This window comes from Aythya marila, assembly GCF_965140915.1.
Source record: "Aythya marila genome assembly, chromosome: 18".
In the NCBI taxonomy this organism is placed as follows: Eukaryota; Metazoa; Chordata; class Aves; order Anseriformes; family Anatidae; genus Aythya; species Aythya marila.
The window spans coordinates 2,306,740-2,326,437 of NC_139059.1; the positions used below are offsets into that span (position 1 = coordinate 2,306,740).

Below are 19,698 nucleotides of genomic sequence, written 5' to 3' on the forward strand. Positions count from 1 at the left end.
ACTTAGCTATATGTTGTCTTGACTTGTCACAGTGCTTGCAAGATACTCTGTGCGTGGAAAGCATGTGTGTCAACACAGCCAATGTACAGCTCCCATGAGGACTGCATACCTTCCGTTGGCACAGGTCCTTGTCTTCTTCTCTTGCCCAATTTCAACTGGTTTCCAGTCACCTTCTTCCTGCAGATACATATCTGCCAAGTCACAGCAGTTAGAGTTGGAAAAGGTAAATGGTAGCATGTCGGAAGAGTAGTACAGAGCTGCTATTTCTATGTGTGGAAATTGCAGCATGTAGAAATAATTCATGTATTCTTCATCTACACTTTCAGTTTTAAGGACAAATGAACCAAGTTAAGGCACATCATAAGGTTTTAACAAATTCTTTATATGATGTTTTCTACTGGGCAGTAGCTCGCCATGCAACCATCCTGAATTGCTCACCCTGAAAGGCACAAGAAATGGTTTTACACTACATCATAAAAGTTAATTTCTTTTAAATTTAGTTGAAACTTAAGAGCTATCTTCAAGTCCAAATACACCTACTCTCCTTTCTGCAAACCTGCGAGCTAGCATCCAGTGTACCAGCTGCTGTCTGTGAGACGTGATGCTTGTGCATCAGCTCTGGTGGGACACTGGAGTCGAAGCAAGCAGATAATGGAAATATAACTGGGACTTTCCAAAGTGTTCACACTAGGTTGAGTGTTCCCACTGAAAGCACGAGGGCAGCCTTGAAACCTGAGCCAAGCTTGGCAGAAATCAGAGATCTGTGTTCTTGCAGTGCTCGCTCCCTGCCTCGCTGCCTCGGTCTGCACTGTGCCCCCTGCTCCTCCGTCGCTTTGATTGATTTCCCCTATGAAACATGAGCTGAGGATCTCCCATCCTCTATTTTTATTTTGGGTTTGGATCTTGCTGAGCTTCCAGCAGGCTTTACCTCCCAGGTTGTATTACAGATACCGTTCAGGCTCTCTTCTCACCTTCTTCCAACCCACCTAAATCATTTTTATCATCTCTCTCTTACTTAGAGAGAGCGGGATCCTATTTCTGCACTGACCCCGAGGGAGCGTGGCTGGCCCAGCTCCTCCAGGTCTTGCAATAGCTGCGTGAATCGTCCAGGGCCCCACTGCCAGCTGCAGACCTTTTACCTTGGCTTGTGTTTGTTGGTTTGTCTCTCGGGCACCGCTGGTAAGAGAACACCCTGCGAACAACTGCACAGCATGAACCTCAGGAAAATTCCGCTGTTATCCTGTCCTGTCCTTCACCTATCACCCAAGGCAACGTAGGGACTGGGAAGAAGAGGAAAATAAAAGGCAGGAGAAATATTTCCTACTGAAATTCACTTACACTCTTTTTCTTTGGACAGAGTGCAACCTGAAAGGCATAAATCCAATTGCAATCCACTTCCATCCAGTGAAAAACAGTTTCCATGGGATAAAATTTTAGGATAAACAAGGCTGGTACTGGGGAAGGTTTAGAAAGCTCTCTGCCACACGCCAAAGTTTCATCTGTTTAATGCTGGGAGGGTTTTATTGGTGTATCTGCAGGGGATGTGGCCCAAATGTAGAAATAAAAAGTTGCCCTTATTCTCCTTTCCTGCACAACCTATTACCAAACCATATCTCCTCAAACCCAAGGGCTGTGGCATTTCACATTATGCCACTAAATTAACCCTAGCTTCCACTAGTTTCTTGAAACATTGAAAGCTTGTGTGGTTTTATTTTTTTTCTAATATTTCCATAACTATTCATTTTATTTTGGAGGACTTTCTAGAACTTGCCAGTTCTAGGAAGATAAGTTGTAAAGATCACAAAAAAGTCATGTACATTTATGCTCCATTTAATGAAAATATAATAATAAATCACTTCAGGTTATACTTTTTTATACACTTCCATTTTCATGTCAGAAATGAACCTGAAAATAAGAAGCATCTTAGCAGTATGTGTGTTAAGTGACGTGTCAACAAACCAGCTCCTTTCTCTAGTCAGCAGGTTATGGAGCTGCTTAACATGTTCTTCAAAAGATGTTAATTAATATGGATGCCTTGTGTTTTCTTTGGTTATAAATAGCACAAGTGGGTGGTTGGCAATTGGTTCCTCCTTGCCACATAACTTTTTTTGTGTGTAAACTGCAGCACAGTAAGTGTTTAGTATATGATTCATAGGAAGCACCCAGTGAACACTTGTAATAGGATAGATAAAAAACAAACAAGTAAACTATTCAGAACTGTAAAATGCCTAGCAGGTCACCTACTTTATTTTCCCCTCTGACAGTGCTGGGTTATTCCTTGTGATATTTACTTCTGTAAATTACTGCCTAATAAACTACATCGAAAAAGAGTATTTCCAGGGACCAGTCCAAGTGTTTACTATGCAGCTTTATCTGAATATTTGCTAACGAATTAAAAAAATCAAGTGGAAAGTTCATAGCACTACAGTGTTGGAATCTCTAAAGAGCTGCAAGATTTACAATGAACTATTTTCCATGTCTTTGCTCTCTCTTTTTTTTTTTTTTTTTTTTTTTTAAATAAATTCTTGTTACAAGCTTTCTCTGAATATGTATCCCTATATAACCCACCTTGGGACTTTAGGATCCATTTACAATTGGTGATAATAATTACATCCCATTTAAGATAGCTTAGAAAAAAATTGCTCAAGCATGGTTATCATGAGCATAGGGGATAATTTTACATTAGAGAAAACTCTGTCCATTATATATGGAGGGAATTTATTTTTATAATAAAAGAAAAGTGTGCTACTTTTCTCTAGAAGTTCAACAAGACAGACTCTTTCTGCATCCCAAAATAGTCATTTTCTTCTTGGATCGAGTTAGCCTTTTTTCCTTCAACTTTCCTTCCCACATAACCTACAAGCTTAAGTCAAAGAAATAGATGGAAAAGTCACTTGTCTACTAGAGAACGTTTACTTAGTTATGAAAGTAGCACATTTAAACTACTGTAGTAAAAGGCCTGGAGTAAACAAAGTTTATATTCCAGGTCTCCACACCAATAGAAATTGGTCACTAAGATACAGAAAGGTGCTAATGAACAGAGTTACATCATATAGGATTAAAACTGGAATTGATTTCATGCTTACAGGTTGTTTATTTTATTTCTTTTTCTGTCCCTTCCATCCAGATCAAAGTCTGTGTATAATTTATTCTTGGTCTTCAACTCACCTGTAAAGAAAAAGAACAGTACTCACCATTACTATTTTTTAAATTTAGTTTGTGTATTTAAATGCACATAAGATTCAGATTATTTACTATCCATTATTTCCAATGAAGGTATCATAACAGGAAAAAATAAAGAGTTTACCTGAAGGACAAAAATTGATAGACAGAAAAATAAGACTTATAACAAATTATACTATTGATTTCTCTAGAATTCCACTCCAATTAACAGAAAAGATTCTATTAATGAGGGCATTTTGAAGAAAAAAAAATAAATTACAACTACATTCTGCTTTTCCCAGTTCCAATACGAATTATTTGTTTATCACTTTGCATTCTGTGAGCATTCAGTTTAATGTGTATGCACACACACGCTTTGGTGCTTTTGTCTACGAGCACAGAGAGTTTTTATTGCAATCAAGTGCTACCTGCCCACAGCTCCAGAGAGCACTGAGCAGCACTTAACTGCAGGTGAGGCAAGATCACGGTGTCCACTGCCTCCAGGCAACTCCCAAATAGCTGAAACAGTGCCAGCAAACATGCTGGGATCGGAGTTGTGAGAAACATGACTTAATGCAGTCAAAATTAGTCCGAGGGGGCAGGGACAGCAGGTGAGAGAGAAGGAAAACATTCATTGGCAGCCTTTGAACCTGAAATTACTCTTAGAGACAGTGTCTGGGGGCAAAGGAGGATGAACTTTAGCACTTTGCCTGAAGAAATCCAAGAAAAAATGTTCTCTGGTCATCCCTTTAATAGTCAGATCACCTCCTCAGAGGTGTTTACGTGCTTTGTGGAGCTTCGCGAGGGTTGGACGCCTGGAGTCTCCTCATCATGGTGAAGAGCAGAGGTCAGCAGAGGAGAGGGACATAGACACATGGAGCACTGGGGTGGGAGCTACACGAAAGGAGCCTGGAAACAAAGAGGGGAAGCAGAAATCCCGAGCTCTGACAGTCACTTGGACTCAGGCTGGGAAGTCATACATAATCCTTTTGAAGACTAGACATCCAAAGAAGCCATTGTTTGAGTCCTGGAATGATTTGTGTCTGTACTTACTATGGAAGAGCTTCTCTAATCATCTGAGGTCATGGGACCATGATATAATTACTGTGAATTCCACTGCTAACTAGTACCAAATTACCAGGGAGCAGAAGGTAGCACATCTGACAACATGGAGACTTAAACCTCCCCAAGTCTATATGTCTGCATTCTTGCAGAAGGTTTGAGGTGATTTTTCTTCCTTGAAGCACCAAATCTTAGGGAATACACTTTTACGGAATGCTGCCAACTAGTATGTACTGGCCCTTGCTTAGTAAGTGATTTCTGACATGCACTGGGATGGTGTTTTAATTAACATTAAAAAAAAAAAAAAAAAAAAAAAAGTAAAGAATGATTTCTCATTTCTTTGAAGGTCAAAAGGTGCTCAGGTATCATAGGAATGGATGTAGCAGGAGAGCCTAAAGAGGCAGAAAGACATGTCAAAACACTTAGATATCACATCCCCTTAGAGTAGCTATTTTCTTTCTGTTATCATGTTAAATGGAGGTATTATAGAAATTAATCTCCTGTTCAGGCATGCTCAAAAGATAAGGCAGAGGTGGTGGTAGGTACTTCTTGTTCAGAGTGCCCTCGCTACATTTGGCCAAAATAATAGTGTGCTTAAAATAGTTGTATGATTATTTTGTAATATTGTTATCCCATTGCAATCAGCTCTACAAATGGATGTCATTACTTTTTATAAAGGCACGGCACTCACAAGCATGAAAGGTTAATTGGATTGTTCTTTAGCCAAGCACAGGGCAGGGCATCTCACCTGTTCTGTCGTGGAAGTGATAGAAGGAGAAAGCTTGCAATGGGAAAACCTTTTAAACTCCAGTGCTCGTGCTTCTCCATAGCAGAGACCATCAGTCATGCTGAACTTTACTGAGAGCTTCCCAATGCACTTCACATGAACTTTTAAACTGCTCGAGTCAGCTTTTGTTCAAGCTGGGGACCCCCAGATCAAACTGGTTTTATATGAAAGAGGTTGGTTTACCACAGGGAAACTCATCTGCTTTACTCAGACTGAACTTGCTTCTGAGCCTGCACATAAAGAAATAACCATTTTTACTCTGCTCAGAAAAATGCTTTACACCAAACTCTAAGTATGTGTGTGTGTGTGACTGAGCCCTACCCTTATGCTTCTGTCTGTGGGGAGGATGGACACTACCTGGCTAAACAGCTTTTCAGCACAAAAATTAAAAATATGTAAAAAGTTAATTTGAACCTGAAATTATTCACTCATTTCAATGATATAAGAAGCATAGTAAAGCTCTCTCAAATATGAAAACTTAAATTAATTTATTACATTCAAGCTTGCCTTGGATGCAAGACAGTAATGATAGTAATGTGATGCTGTTAAGTATGATCTGTCTTTTGAGCAGTTTTGAGGGATTCTCTAAGCTGAACGATGAGCCTATTACAAGCAAAAATTGAACCTAGCTCCCTAACTCTTACAACAAATCTACACACCTACAGGAAAGAATTTTTATCAAGCTGAATATGTGACAAGAGACTTTCAACAGCTTGAATGGTCTTAAAAATGCTGAAAATTGGTAATTTTCCAAATATATTTCCACATCTAAGGCAGTAGATCTGTTTAAACAGCTGAGGGTATAAAAGGCTTGCAAATAAAATGTTAAGTTTGCAGGTATCTATGACTGAAAGTGACTCAAAGGTTAAAGACAATAATAGAAACAAGAATAGCTGGGCTGTGATCCTGCAGGTTCCGTGGTGGCTTCACCTACAGAGCTGCTTCCATTTTGCTGTTTCTTTAGGGAAATGCTTTAAACTTGTCCTTCATATCCCAGCTGATCCTTTCCTATCTCCTTTTCTACTTCTTATCGGCACCAATACTGACAACCACTGCAGATGTGCCAGTTACACTGTCCAAAACAGATCTGAAAAAAAAAAAAAAAAGGTGCTGGAGAAGGAGAAGAACAAGTCCCAGGCTGTGATGTGGCTGCATTCAGATCCAGCTGAGTCCCAACAACTGGGTGGGCACCTTGTTCTGAACAGGCGGCAATAAACAGGGCAGGAAACTTCTCAAAATGCCACCAGAACAGCAGTTTAGCACCGTGCCCTGTCTGGGCCGTCAGAATATAAATTATTCTCACCTCATTGAGCATCTTGTTGGCTTAATAGTTAATATGCTCGCACTTCCTGAGCAGTCACGGAAGGAAAAGAGCTGTAGAGGTGCAAAATATCAATATTACAGTAAATTGCAGAGGGGGAGCACACTGTCATTTACACATAAAAACAAATTTTAGCTGTATGCTGACTAGCTAGCTGGTGGGTGACGAGAGCAGCGTCGATGCTGTGATCTACAGCCTCCTGGAAAATAAAAATCTGCATGATTAAACTTCATGTTTCTCCACAGTGCTGAACAATTAGGGTGGAGGCTGCTTTCAAACAGGCATAAATCTTTCTTCCCTCTGCCTGAATCTCACGCTGATAGGAATAAGTTCTCTTATCGGCATCTGATGGTAAGAAACAAGGATCTAGATAAAGTTGTTTATTCCAGTCAGGTACTGGCATGATGTGAGAAAACACACTGGGAGACCAGATGTTCAGAAGTTGGCCACTGCAGGCATTTGCTGGGGAGCAGGAAAAATGATTTTCCCTCCTTTTCCCTGGCCTGGAATTGCATGTTATTGTTTCCTACAACCACCTCTGTTTTTTCTTTCAGCAGCCCGCAGACCCGTCAGAGCAAGGCAGGTTTCCTTCTCTTGTGCACGTTCCTCCCAGCCTTCTGCAGGGCTCTGTGTTTTCACAGCAGGTCCTGAGCACCATCAGCACAATGATGATAAATACTCCTCGGGATTTGGGAAAGCATTCAGCTGAACATAACGAGTAGGATTTAAGCACTTGTTTAGTAATCCGTTTGGCCACACCAGTAGCCACCAGTCTCCTACAGGACAGCGTTGACAGCTCATCTGTTAGGTAACTTCTATCTCCTGAATATCAGAGAAATCTCCTGGCATCTACAAGCCCCTGGACAATAGTTTAGCTGGAATGGGCAATTAAGTTTCTTTAAGTCTCTATGAGTGATTTGAGCATAGTTGGCAGTGTGGGTTGGTGGAAACTTTCTTGCAGCTAGCTAGGCTCTCCCCAGATGCACCAAATTCATGTCTTTCATCCATGGAGAGATTCAGTCCCAGAATAGAAGGACAGCATTTGTGGATGACTTTGTTCTTTTCGAGCTTGTTTGGCATTTTTTTTTTTTTTCAACTAATGATATTTCCTTAGAAGCTAGACAGAGGAGCAAAACACAATATGAAAATGTCCTTTGATCTTGACCAAATGTTTGCTCTAATAAATAGCTAATTAAAAAATATGAGCAGGGCAGTATAGTCTCATCTGTCTGCAAATTGTTTGTGGTCTACAAACACAATAGGAGATAATCAAATGTCTACATAATCTTCCCTTTTAACCTTTCAATAAGGAAGTTTTTCCACTCCAGCCATACCTGAAGCAATTAATAGCCGTGCAGTGGGTACATCTCAGCAGATAGGATCCCTTTTGAGGGCAGCCCATTGTATGCAACATAAAAATATTAGAAAGCACTTCATTAACCAATCTGAAATGAAAGTATTCAATCTTAATCCTGTCATCAAGGCCGCCTAATTAAAGGAATGGGCAGATTTATGAAGCTGCTATTTTTAACGAAGCCCCGGCACATTCAGTGCCTTGGACTCTCAGTGCGGCGGAAGTGATGTCAGTGGTTGCCCGAGTGAACATGAATTATGTTTACAATATCCCAGGAGAACTTTTGTATTTTTCAACTCCCACAGAAAACTATCATATTTAGCTTCACATAGAAAACCTCAGGCACAGCTCCAAGAGATTTACACAAGCTGAAGCTGCAGCTTTATTTTTCTTTCATATTTCATCTCACAATATACTTTCCTGATTCCTTTTGTTGTCGTAAAAGCCGGATCTTTTGCAAGTCCAGTTTAAACCAGCAGAATGAATTCTCTGCCTGATCAGACAGGAACAAGTTTTAGAGGTTCCTGATAAGTCATCAGACACACCCCAGGTTTGTGCTGGGGTATGTGGTGACAGCATTCGGCCAAATGAGATTAGGGACTGGACTGTGGATGTGCTAGGACACCCATAAACATATAAATTCATAAATTTGGAATGCAACAGGGGATTTTTGGGGTTGGGCTCAGGAAAGAGCAGTCCCCACTCAGCCGGTTGGCACTGCTGGCATGATCTCTGCCTCTCCCACCCCTTAGAACTGCAGCAGTTTTTGAGAAACTTCCTCAAAAACAACTCATTCGTACAATGAGGGGTCTCCAGGAGCATCTGCAGAATAGCCTCAGCCCCTTACTTCCACCCTCTGTTTAGAAATGTTGTCTTTCATGTTGCTACTGGGGGATAAATAGAGGGGGGAAGGTCCAGGTTTCAAACTGCAGCCATCATGCAAAGACTGGTAAAAAAAGCCCCAGTTTTATAGGGCAAAGACAATCACCCTCACATCCCTCAAAAAAAAAAAAAAAAAAAAAAAAGAGAGAGAGAGAGAAAGAGAAGCTGTTAATACAATTTACAGAGAACAAAACTTCATGCTCAGAGTGCCTCCAGTATTTTGTTCTTAACATGTATTGATGAAAACCTTTTAGCATTATCCTTATATTTAGCATCGTAATAAATGTTCTGCATCCCCACGCTGCCATCACTGCTCATTTAAAAGCCTAATAGCTTAATTTATGACAGGTTTTCTTTCTAATGCCACTGTTTTCATTCTCATGAATTATAGATCCAGCTCTACATACCATGTTGGTATCAGAGAAAAACTAATAACTTCTCTTTGTGAAGAGACAAAATAAGACAAAAAACTGCAGTGCGACAAAAGACAAATGTATTGATTAGAAAAAGTATTTTCTGAGCCTTGGCTTGGAACAAGCCTCCTCAAACCCTCTCCCAGATTCTGCTTCGCTTGGTCTGGGGGGAAGGAACCACTGCCTTTAGCAGGAACTTGACTTCATCCAGCAGACCAGTGAGCAGAATAAATGACTACCACAGCACTAAATGGGCCAAATCCCTATCCCCTTGTCTAGCAGAGTGACCCCTCACTTTCCTGTAATCTATCACGACCTCTCCCAAACTAAATATTCCTTTGTAAATCCTGACTTGGCCACTATCCCATCTTGTAGTTGAACATGTTTTACTACTATTGACCAGCATTTCACTCCTCTATTTGGACTCCTCCTTCCAGGGGTCCCAATTAGCAAGAACCATCATTCCTTCTCTTGAATTCCTTCCCTCCCACGATAGCTTATGTTGGTACAAATGGGCAGACTTTTATGTGTTGTAAGCCAATGCAACATGAGGCTCACACACAAAATATAGAGGAAGAATAAACTATTTAATTCATTCTTCCTCTTAACTTTAGAGAACAAAAATACTGCCAATTATCTAAATATCTTCTTATGTCTCTGCTTGTTCTTCAGATATTTCACTCTCTTCAAAATGAAATTTGTGAATGGCATGTTGTTGTTTTTTTGTTTTGCTATATACATTTGTGCCTGCTCATTTTCTCCCCTTACACAAGGAATCTTGCCAAAGATACCTTCTATATCTCCTACATACATATCCTCCTTTTTCTCATTAGCTGACAGGCTGTTAAGTCCTTATTCTGGCAATTTCTTTTGCAAACTCTTCATTCCAGAAGGAAGGAATGCAAAGGCCAGGTAGTCAAACATATCTTTGAAATACTTTAGGCTTCTTTTCCTCTTGTTAAAGCACCCTAAAATAAATATATTCTACACCTACAGTCTGAAAATTTTTACAAGGCAATGCTTTTATGAAAGTTATAAATCACAGCGGAGATAAGAATGCAAACGAAGAACATTGTATATACAATTGAACTTCAGAGGTATGAGGGTCTGGCAGATGTGACCAAGACATTATTTTCTAATTGTTTCCTCACACAGAAACCATCTTCTTCGTCAAAACCTGAGGGACTTACTGGAATATAGTTTATCCCAGTGCCTTCTTCTGACATGAATAACTTTGCCATGCTGACCTTCTCCTCTAAATCCACTCAGCATGGGCTGGAAAGTTTTACATCCTTTCTTGCTGTTTACTTATATCTCTTCTGCCACTACAAAGCAGAATTATCACCACTAAATGACAAAACAAATGCAATGGAGATAGTAAAAACGAAGGGAGTGAAAGCAGCTTTGAAAACCAAAATATTTAAGAAATTCCCAACTAGTGTTGAAGAACATAGAAATGCCATCACTACTCCCAAACCCTGCTTTGTTCTGGAGGGCAGCAGTAGCAGTCCCAGAAGAGAGAGAGAGAGAGAGAGAGCAAACAAACAGAAATCTTGCAGAGAGTTTTCCCTGATACCCCTTTATCTATCATTGCTGAATAATTGTTTGCACCAGCCTGTGCTGTGCCTTTGGAGATAGCAAATTAACAAGGAGCTGTGCAACTTGTTAAATGTCCCATTTTTATTAGTGCTCTGTAGTACTGTACAGCATACAAGCAGCATCTCTGAGCAAGATCCCTCAAATTACTTGGTGTGGATCGAGATGGTTGGTTATTTCTTAGTAGCAACTGCTGTAAGGTTGTTCCTGTTGCAGTGGTAGATTGCTTTGGCAAGTAGGCGTTGTCTTCTGATGAGTACTGGGTGATCTTTTTAAAAGCAAAGTGTTGTGACTTGTGTAGATATTCACTGGAGATGCCAGGTGAGCTACCTGAGTCCAAGAGGACTGAGGCTGCTGCCGTTTGCTTCTCTCCAGCACACACTGATGATACCGATACACTGCTTGCTCTTTTGTGGGACACCGGGCAGTTGAAAATATTGACTGATTCCTGTTCCTTAAAATGGAACTTTTCAGAGGTGCTCACAGGGTTTCATCAGTTCCTTATAAGGGAAGAAGAAAGCCTAAAAACTGTATTTCTGGAAGAGGCAGAGGCTTTTGGTCTATCAAAGCCTTACAGAGCTCTTTCATGGAAGACCAAAGTTGTGCTCGAAGTCAGTCCCTGAGGCTCTGTGGAGGCAGCTGTCCAAATGAGAGCCCTGCTCCCAGCTGGCTGGGAAAGCCTCCTCTGCAAGTACATCTCACCGCTGCACCATCTCCCCCAGGGGCTCAGCTGGGCCCATGGCACCTTCTCAGCTTGGACCCGGCCACATCCACCCCCAGGCTCTGTCCGAGGAGCTGGTTGTCATTAGTTTGGCAGCATGTGCCTACAGGAGACAATGAATGGCTGGAGAACAAATAAGCTGACAATGTCAGAGATACTATTGGATGGGAAAACTGATATTTGAGATGAGCTAAATTTAATTATGATTGTTTAAAATTCTTTCTATGTCTTCTCTATATTTTCTCCTCCGGTTCTCCACCACCACCCGTGTTCCTATTTCAACTTTCAAATTGCTGCACTGGGATGAGCTTGGCAGCAGAGCCTGCCTGGGAAGCCCTCAGGTCCCCATCATGAATCTAGGCATGGTTCCATTGGAAGCCAGCCTTTGATTCACCAAAAGTTTGACATAGCCAAGATACTTCAGAAGAAGCAATTTTGGGTTTTCTGCAGAAAAAGAATGACTTCATGACTTCCAAAAATATTCAAACCAGCTCTAACCACTACATCTTCAACAGTGATGAGCTGCTACCTCTTAATCAACCCCAAGAATAGCTAGATTCGATATTTTGCTCCATTTTGAACAAATTATGGTATCCTCAAACAAATACTTGTGGGTAGCTAAATTAGTCTTTACAAATGTATAAACTAATTTAGGTTAATTGTCAGTTAATCATCTCAAAAGATGAGGCTTAGACATTTTTCTAGAAAAGAATGCAACAAAACCAGAAAGACAATACATTTCTGATATTTTTAAGGTGAAAGAATAACAAAAACTAGGCAGACCATTCAAGAACTTTTAGCCTACTTTTGTACAGAATCAAAACAGCCGTAGGAAGAAAGAGATACGATGTTCCTCATTTCTTCTGGAAGGCAAAACCTTAATGACAACTGACTGTTCTTTGAGTTGGATCTCTAACATCAGCTGTAGTGAACGCTGATGTGTGTGTGACTGACTAATCTGGGGGAGCAGAGTGAAAGAGGTTTGGGGGATTATTTTCAAAAAATAAAATTGATATCCAACTTGCAGTGTGATAGGCACTTTCACGGTTGTGAAGATGATTGTCTTGAGCCCTGTCCTCTCCTAAGGAAGCAATAACATTACATTACTTTCTCAGTCCACCTTCATCTATCCCTATTTTATGGAACCTATGGCCATGTTTATTCTGAAAGTAACACTAAAGTGCAGTAGAGCAAGTAATGTTCTTCAACCATTGCTGCATCCTCGGAATGAGTCATTAAGTCCTGCACCTGCTACTCCAGGGAAGAGAAGTGCATCATCTGGAAGGCCATGGGGTTCACCCAAATAAGTGGCATTACAATCCAGCTGTTGCAGGGAATGGATCTGGCAATTCAGTAGGTGGCACTACTCCCTTTGAGTCAGGACCAACACTCATGTGAAGTTAGGGAGCTTTGTGCAGTAGCATCTGGTATCCCTCAGCTGTCACATTGAAAAGATTCTTCTTCCTCATGAAACAGCACATCATTAAAAATCCCATGGCATGTTTCACAAGGCTATACTCAGCAATGCTGGTGCACTGAGCAAACTTCATTACCTTTTGCCTCCCCGAATTCTGTTTCCATTAGAAGAGGTGATTTACTTCTTGTCAGATACAACTCTGGTTGTTGGCATTTAATAGATTACACCTTCTACACGAGAAGCTGTCTGCTTTCAGTGGAAGTGTGTAGCTGAAATTGTATGTTTTTGTAGAATAATTAAATGCTTTTCAGGAGGGCGGTGTGTCAATGTCAATTGGTTTTACTATGTTTCTCAAGCTGCTTTGTCCGTGGTACATGAACCCAGCGTTTCTGTTGGATGGTGGTGATATGAGCAGAGACTTCTTCATGAGCAGAATTGAGCACAAGGACTGTCTGAGATAGCTGCAGTACGATTATGTGGCATCTGTGTGAGTTTAGTGTGTTTGGAGGCATCTCCCCAGGAGGAGTGGCAATGTCACTGTAAGAGGTGAGATTAGGAGCATCAGTATTCTTCCTATTACTCACCTAGAGGGAGAATAAATTCAAACTGTAACAGAGAAGCCAGACTACTAACAACAGGGTTACTCTTATGAGGTGAATTTAAAGACCTCCACCTGTTTATCCCTGAAGTTAGCGTTCTGGAGGAAGGGTTGTGTAAATACACCTAGAGATAAGTGCTAGAGGAAATAAGACTGTTTACACTAAAGGAAGCCTTAGCAGAAGAACAAATGACACTAAAATTATGATGGGTACAATTAAGCTGAACACCACATAACTAGCAACCTGAGCAAGAGGAGTCTGGAACCACCTTCTACCGGGAGCACAGAGCCTAACTGATTTTAAGATAGAACTTAATCAGCTTATGAAATGACTTACATGATGCAGCTGCTGAATACAAAACCTCTTCAACCTGTTTTTGTGGTCACACTCCAACAAATAACTAAGATCAGCTTCCTAAGTACATTTCCGCACCGCCCATGCCCTCTTGCTATGTCTCCATCTGCTTATTGCTTGAACCTGTGACTTTGTCTGGCACGTGTGGTATGCTTTGTACTGTTTAGTACCTCTAATCCCATTTCTTTTTGAATCACACTTGATGCTATTTTGTGTAATGCATTACTGATGTGGAAAAGAACGAATGCACATCTTACACAAAAGCAAAAGTAGTCTCCCATTTCAGGAATGCACTGGCAATAATCCACCAGACAAAGATTTCACTTACAACTGCAAGAATGGACATAAAAGGTGAATGGTTGCCTTCCTGAAAGAGCCCAGGAATGCCACTGGGCCTCCAGTCCTTGCTCACTCAGACGACAGCCATTACAAAGTCTATATGAAGCACAGGTTTTTACTACCCACCTTCTCCTCCACACCCACAAAAGCCTGTCAAGCCCCATACCTTTTATGCATAAGTATTATTGCCCTGGGTAAAATGGATGGTGAAAACCAAGGTATCGGTGGGTATTTGCCTCTCTAAATAGCAGCAGAAGAAAGTGAGGAGTGAATGGACATGGCATTGCCTTTCCACTTGCCTTTTCAAGGAGGTCCTCCATCACTTTTGAGTACCTCTCAGGAACAGCACACAAGGCTGATATCCCCAGATAAATTCTGTTGTTCAGAATAAAAACTTTCTCAATGCTTTACAAAACCTATCAAAAAAAAAAAAAAAAAAAAAAAAAAAAAAAAAGCGCAGATCACTAATGTTGCCTTTTTTCTCATTTATGGAAATAGTGAAGGTAGAGTTAATGCTAGGTTCAGTCTGAGAGCAGAAACAACCAGTCAGAAAGTAAAATGAAGTAGCTATGTCCTCTGCATTGCGTAGCCTGAAGAGTCCAACTTTCGGCAGTTTTTCCTTCTGTTTTTCCAGAAGCCACTGGTGATTTTTTTTTTTAATTTGTTTTCTTAAAATATTCATAATAATTTGTCCCTCTTCAGATGCACGAAGAATGACGTTTCAACTCATGCAAAAATCCAGCCAGCAGAGGCATGGTGAGAGCATTTATCCTCTATAATCCAGTCTACTGGTAGACTCTCTATTTTGGATTCAAAGAGACTAAATGCAATGTTTTTGTTGTTTTGTTTTTACTGTGGGCTGTGAACCAATGGAACTACAGTCTAACTTTATGATCTCCTGGGGAGCCTGAAATGCTTTTGTCTCTGTGATCAAACCCCTTTTCTTTGTCAGCAAAGCAGACTAATTACTGGAGACTGTATCATGTTCAAACCACTCCGTGCTGGAAGCGAATGGGGAGTGTAGTAAAGCTGGGAATATAAGCCCACCTGCAAACAGATCTCATCATGGACTGCATGTAAACTGAATCATTCAAAAGCATATGCCTTTACAAGGAAGGAAGAACCAAATATTAAGGGGCTAAGAAGAAAACATGGTCACGTTTGTTTGGATTTGGATTAGTATGGATTTTATAGCTGGAGTTGAATGATATTGGCCATATGGCAAATCAGAGCAGTTTCTAGGGTGCTTAAAATGTGTAATCAGTTCAAAGAAACTTTGCGGCACACCTCTCCGAGCAATTACTAGAGCTAGTGCAGTTAGAGGAAAAAGACATGGCAAAGCAAGAACAGGAAGCTGGGAAATGAATTCCTGGCTTTATCCATCACTAAGAAGTGTTTTGTCAAGTGTCACTTAAGTTGTCTGCACCTCCATTTTCTCCACTTTAAAAGCCGTCTTGTAACACTGACCTCACAGTGCATGAGCTAATTAATTCCTATTGATAAAGTACTTTGCAATAGCTTGTTGACAGGCACTAAAGGAGTGCCCAGTGATGATACTGTTGTTATGGCTGCTCTGGTGTGTTGAGAACCGAACTAGGACAACTTCATTTCAGCTGTCTGCCTCTGGCAAGTGAATCTTAAGTGACCTTGAGATCAATCAGAAAAGAAAACTAATCCGTCAGTCATATGAAGTGACCTATCTTAGCCTGCTTCCTAGCTATAAACTGACTGAGATTTACCTTTAAGCTTTCCAAGAGCACAGAGGGAGAACCCTTGTTATAAGTGAAATGTTCCTGGAAATCTTTTGATATGTGCCATAGAATATTTGGAACATAGCTCTTAGTCCTACAAGATCATTTCTTTTCACTGTAGTTTAATTGAGCCCAAGAGTCAGAGATGAAAAGGAATAGTAACTCAGAAGTGAGAAGTCGTTATAATTGGTAGCTATGAGGTTGATGACTATTTCAGGATAATTTTACTGACATAAGTTAATATTTCAAATACATTTGTATTCATGTATTCACATATTCATTCAAAACATCATAGATTAAAGAATTCAGATAGTATTTTGGACATAGCCAGGCAGACATCTATAGTTATTTTTCTGTTTGTCCTTTTTTTTTTTTTTTCCCCTCCAACTTTCTCTCTAGCAGTAAGTGTCTTTAGAGCAATTCTGGTGCATGGGCCATTGGGCAGCATGTCACCTAGCCTGAGAGCCCTTATTAGTTTTTATGTCTGAAAGACAAGGTTCTTCCATTGCCCACCTCAATGGAGTACCTTGGCAATACTAAGCTTTCATATAGTTTTCTTCATTTTTTAATCTCTTTGATCTGATTCTGCCCTTGTAACATTGCTTGGAGGCAGATGATTAGCTTGGTGCCAACCGTACATTTGGCACCAAATGATGTATAAAATACCACCTCTGACCTCTAAGATCCCAATTAAAGCTCAAACCCTCAAACCCTGCAGGATGCAGGGTACCCTGGGAGATTCCTGTTTTCTTTCTATTTCTTCAGTTAAAACATTGGGAAAAAAAAAAAAAAAAAAAAAAAAGACTTCATAAGCTGAGGCATCACAAAATTTTATTTAAATGCACATTAAAACATCTGGTTGTTTTATTGTGAAGTTTACAAATGACGAAACCATGAGAAAATGTAACAAATTTGCTTTACATCTCCAAGATAAATTGATAGCATAGCTGGTGGAAAGTTTAAAAAAATACCCTTGGCCTCACATTTTGCTCAGTATGGAATGAAACTATCTATGTAACTGTACCTCCAAAGATGAGTTTAACTTTCATTAAGAAAAATCAGAATTGTAGCTCAGAGTGGATTTAAAGCACACTAATGGTGAGCACTATATGATTCTCTCTAAGTTTTTGTACTGTGCCTTTCGTCTGTTTTCAAATAAATTAAATCTTACTAGTGCCAATTGTAACCTCTTCCCCAATCATGGGGAATTTCCGCTTGGCGATGTCACTGGCTCCAGTGGTCAGCTTCCGTATCATTGCTCACAACCTCTTCTCTGGGTGGCCACACACACCAGATCTCTGTTTTTATCTTTTGGTTCTTACACAGCTGTTGGAGGAAAACTCACCCAACAACCATAAGCAACTCAGGAAATATACTGGAAATATGTTATATTCTGGCCATGTTCCACAGCAAAACCTGGGTGTACTGGCCAGCACAAATGGATGGAAATCCACATGGGACATTTTTCACATTCTATGGCACATGCTGCTTATGGAAAAAAAAAATAAATATATATATATATATATATTCCACTGGAAACAGGCACAGGATAGAGAGACTTTCCCTGTCCTACTGTCACAGTGCCACCAGAACTGGTGTTGGGAATATTGAGGTACCAGCATCTGTGACTAGCAGATGGGCAAGCCCACACTCAGCAAGGAAAAGTGCATAAGAGGCAAGGAGAAGTTCGTTTGTTCTCACCTGTCTTAAATATGCTCTTAGAGCAGCTTTGCAAATATTTATGTTAACAAGTAAGTGGGCAGGTTGCATTTATGCCCCTAAAATGTTTCCAGTGATGTGAAACCTTCCCCCAGGCCAGTGTCTTGTTCCCAGAAGATGTCCATAGCTGGTGCGAGAGTCCAAGGATGGGTGGACAAGTTCACTGTGGTCCTTTGTCTGCACACTCTCCCAGCCCCCAGCAATTAAGGGATCAGCTACTTGCCAGAGCCACTAGTAATTAATATTTTAAAATATTAATAAATGCAGAGCTGCTTATCTACAGCAAGTGAATGGGAGCATGTGAGCAGCACGGGTGATTGTAGCAGATAACTTCATAGCAGGAGACAATATCAGTCCTTAGCACAGCTGTCTGAAAGGCTGCTTTGTGCTTTATTTGCTGAGGACAGCTTTAATTGCCACCTTCAACGACTTAATTGGGAGGGGGGATGTTGCAGAGGCAGCCTCTACTTTGAGCTGTGCCATAGCGGACAAACAGCAGCAGACGCAGTTTGCAGCAAGGGTAATTTTAGTTAGAAGAAAGGAAGAAAAAAATCACCATGACTGTGAACAGGTGCCTGAGAGGCTGTGAAATCCCCACCCATAAAGATATGCAAAACTCAATTAGAAGATGAGGCCCTGAGCAGCGCAGTCTGGCTATGAAGTTCACTTTGCTTTGAGCAGAAGGTTCATTCTAACCATTATGCTGTGACCTTAATGAATCTATACCTGTGATTTTTGACTTCACACAAACTATAAGTTTGCTATATACAAAAATATTTCTTGTAAATTAGCCTTTCCAGGTGCTGTCTGTATCTTCAGAAAATAACGTTTTCTTGGGCATATGTCTATGCATCCTGAATGAATGTACTGCCACTTTATTATTCTTATTGATCTCCTCTGAAATATTAATCCCTGATACCCTGATTTGATTTAATAATTATTCTTTGGTTAATCACCTGTTACCAGCACTCCTGACAATAATAAATGAGAGGGGCAGGGCCCCTCTTGAGCCCCTTGAATCTCCTGCAGTTGGCATTTGGTTCGAACTGGTTTCACACAACTGGTTTGAAAATTGGGCTGCCGGAGGGAGCAATAAACAGATGCCTGAGTCATAGAGATATAGAATCACAGAATATCCTGAGTTGGAAGGGACCCATAAGGATCACCAAGTCCAACTCCTGGCCCCACACAGGCCTACCCAAAATTTCAGACCATATAACTGAGAGCACAGGCCAAACACTTCGTAAACTCCAACAGGCTTGGTGCTGTGACTGCGCCCTTGGGGAGCCTGTTCCAGTGCCTGACAACCCTCTCAGTGAAGAACCTCTTCCTGATGTCCAGCCTGAACCTCCCCTTTCGCAGCTTGACCCCATTACCTCGGGTCCTGTCACTGGTCACTAAAGAGCACAGATTGGTGCCTGCTCCTTCAATCCCTCTCATGAGGAAGCTGTAGGCTGCCATGAGGCCTCCCCTCAGCCTCCTCTTTTCCAGGCTGAACAGGCCCGGTGACCTCAGCCGCTCCTCATACATCTTCCCCTCTAGGCCCTTCACCATCTTCGTAGCCCTCCTCTGGACACTCTCCAACAGTTTCATGACCTTTTTGTACTGTGGTGCCCAGAACTGCACACAGTACTCAAGGTGAGGCCACACCATAGCAGTCCCCATAGTCAGGCCACCAGTCTGCTGAGTTCAATCCCAGATGGTGCGTTGACAACAGAAATCCTGCCCTGGCACCTCCTCCTTTTGGTGGCCGGTTTGCAGCAGTAGGCTAACCAGTTTGGCAGGAAGCAATGATATTTCTCATATTTTCACCCATTGCTGGCATAAAAGCCAAAGTAAAATCATTTTAACTTCAGCCCATCCCATGCCGCAGCTGCAGCTTTGTGAACACTTTGGGAATCCCTGTGTGCTAGAGGAGTGCAATGATTTCTGCTGCACAGATGAAGAATAGAGACACGAAGGGACAAATTTTCAGAAATTCTCAGCATGCACTGAAGGGACCAAAAGAAGACAACTCTTAGATAGGCAGCCAGCTTTCTTCTTCTTCTTCTTTTTTTTTCTATTTTTTTCCCCTCTTTTTAATGCTGAGCACTCAGCAGTTCTCAGCAGCCCCATCTTTTAGATGCTTAAGTGGGCTCGGACTTTTATTTTAAGAAAAAGAAGCTGGCTGTTAAAGGACTTGCCCAAGCTCACACAGGGTGTCTGTGGCAGAGCCAGCAAC

The 19,698-nt window shown here is 41.0% G+C and overlaps 1 protein-coding gene across 2 annotated transcripts in view; it reads right to left on the reverse strand.

Moving 5' to 3' along the window:
• Positions 1 to 2,911: 2,911 nt before the first annotated feature.
• Positions 2,912 to 19,698, reverse strand: part of KCNJ2 (potassium inwardly rectifying channel subfamily J member 2) — a 74,207-nt gene continuing 57,420 nt past the window's right edge. For both annotated transcript variants that reach the window (XR_014318758.1, XR_014318759.1), the window contains one exon: positions 2,912 to 3,168. The gene's annotated coding sequence lies outside the window, so the exon portion shown is untranslated. The remainder of the gene's footprint in view (positions 3,169 to 19,698) is intronic.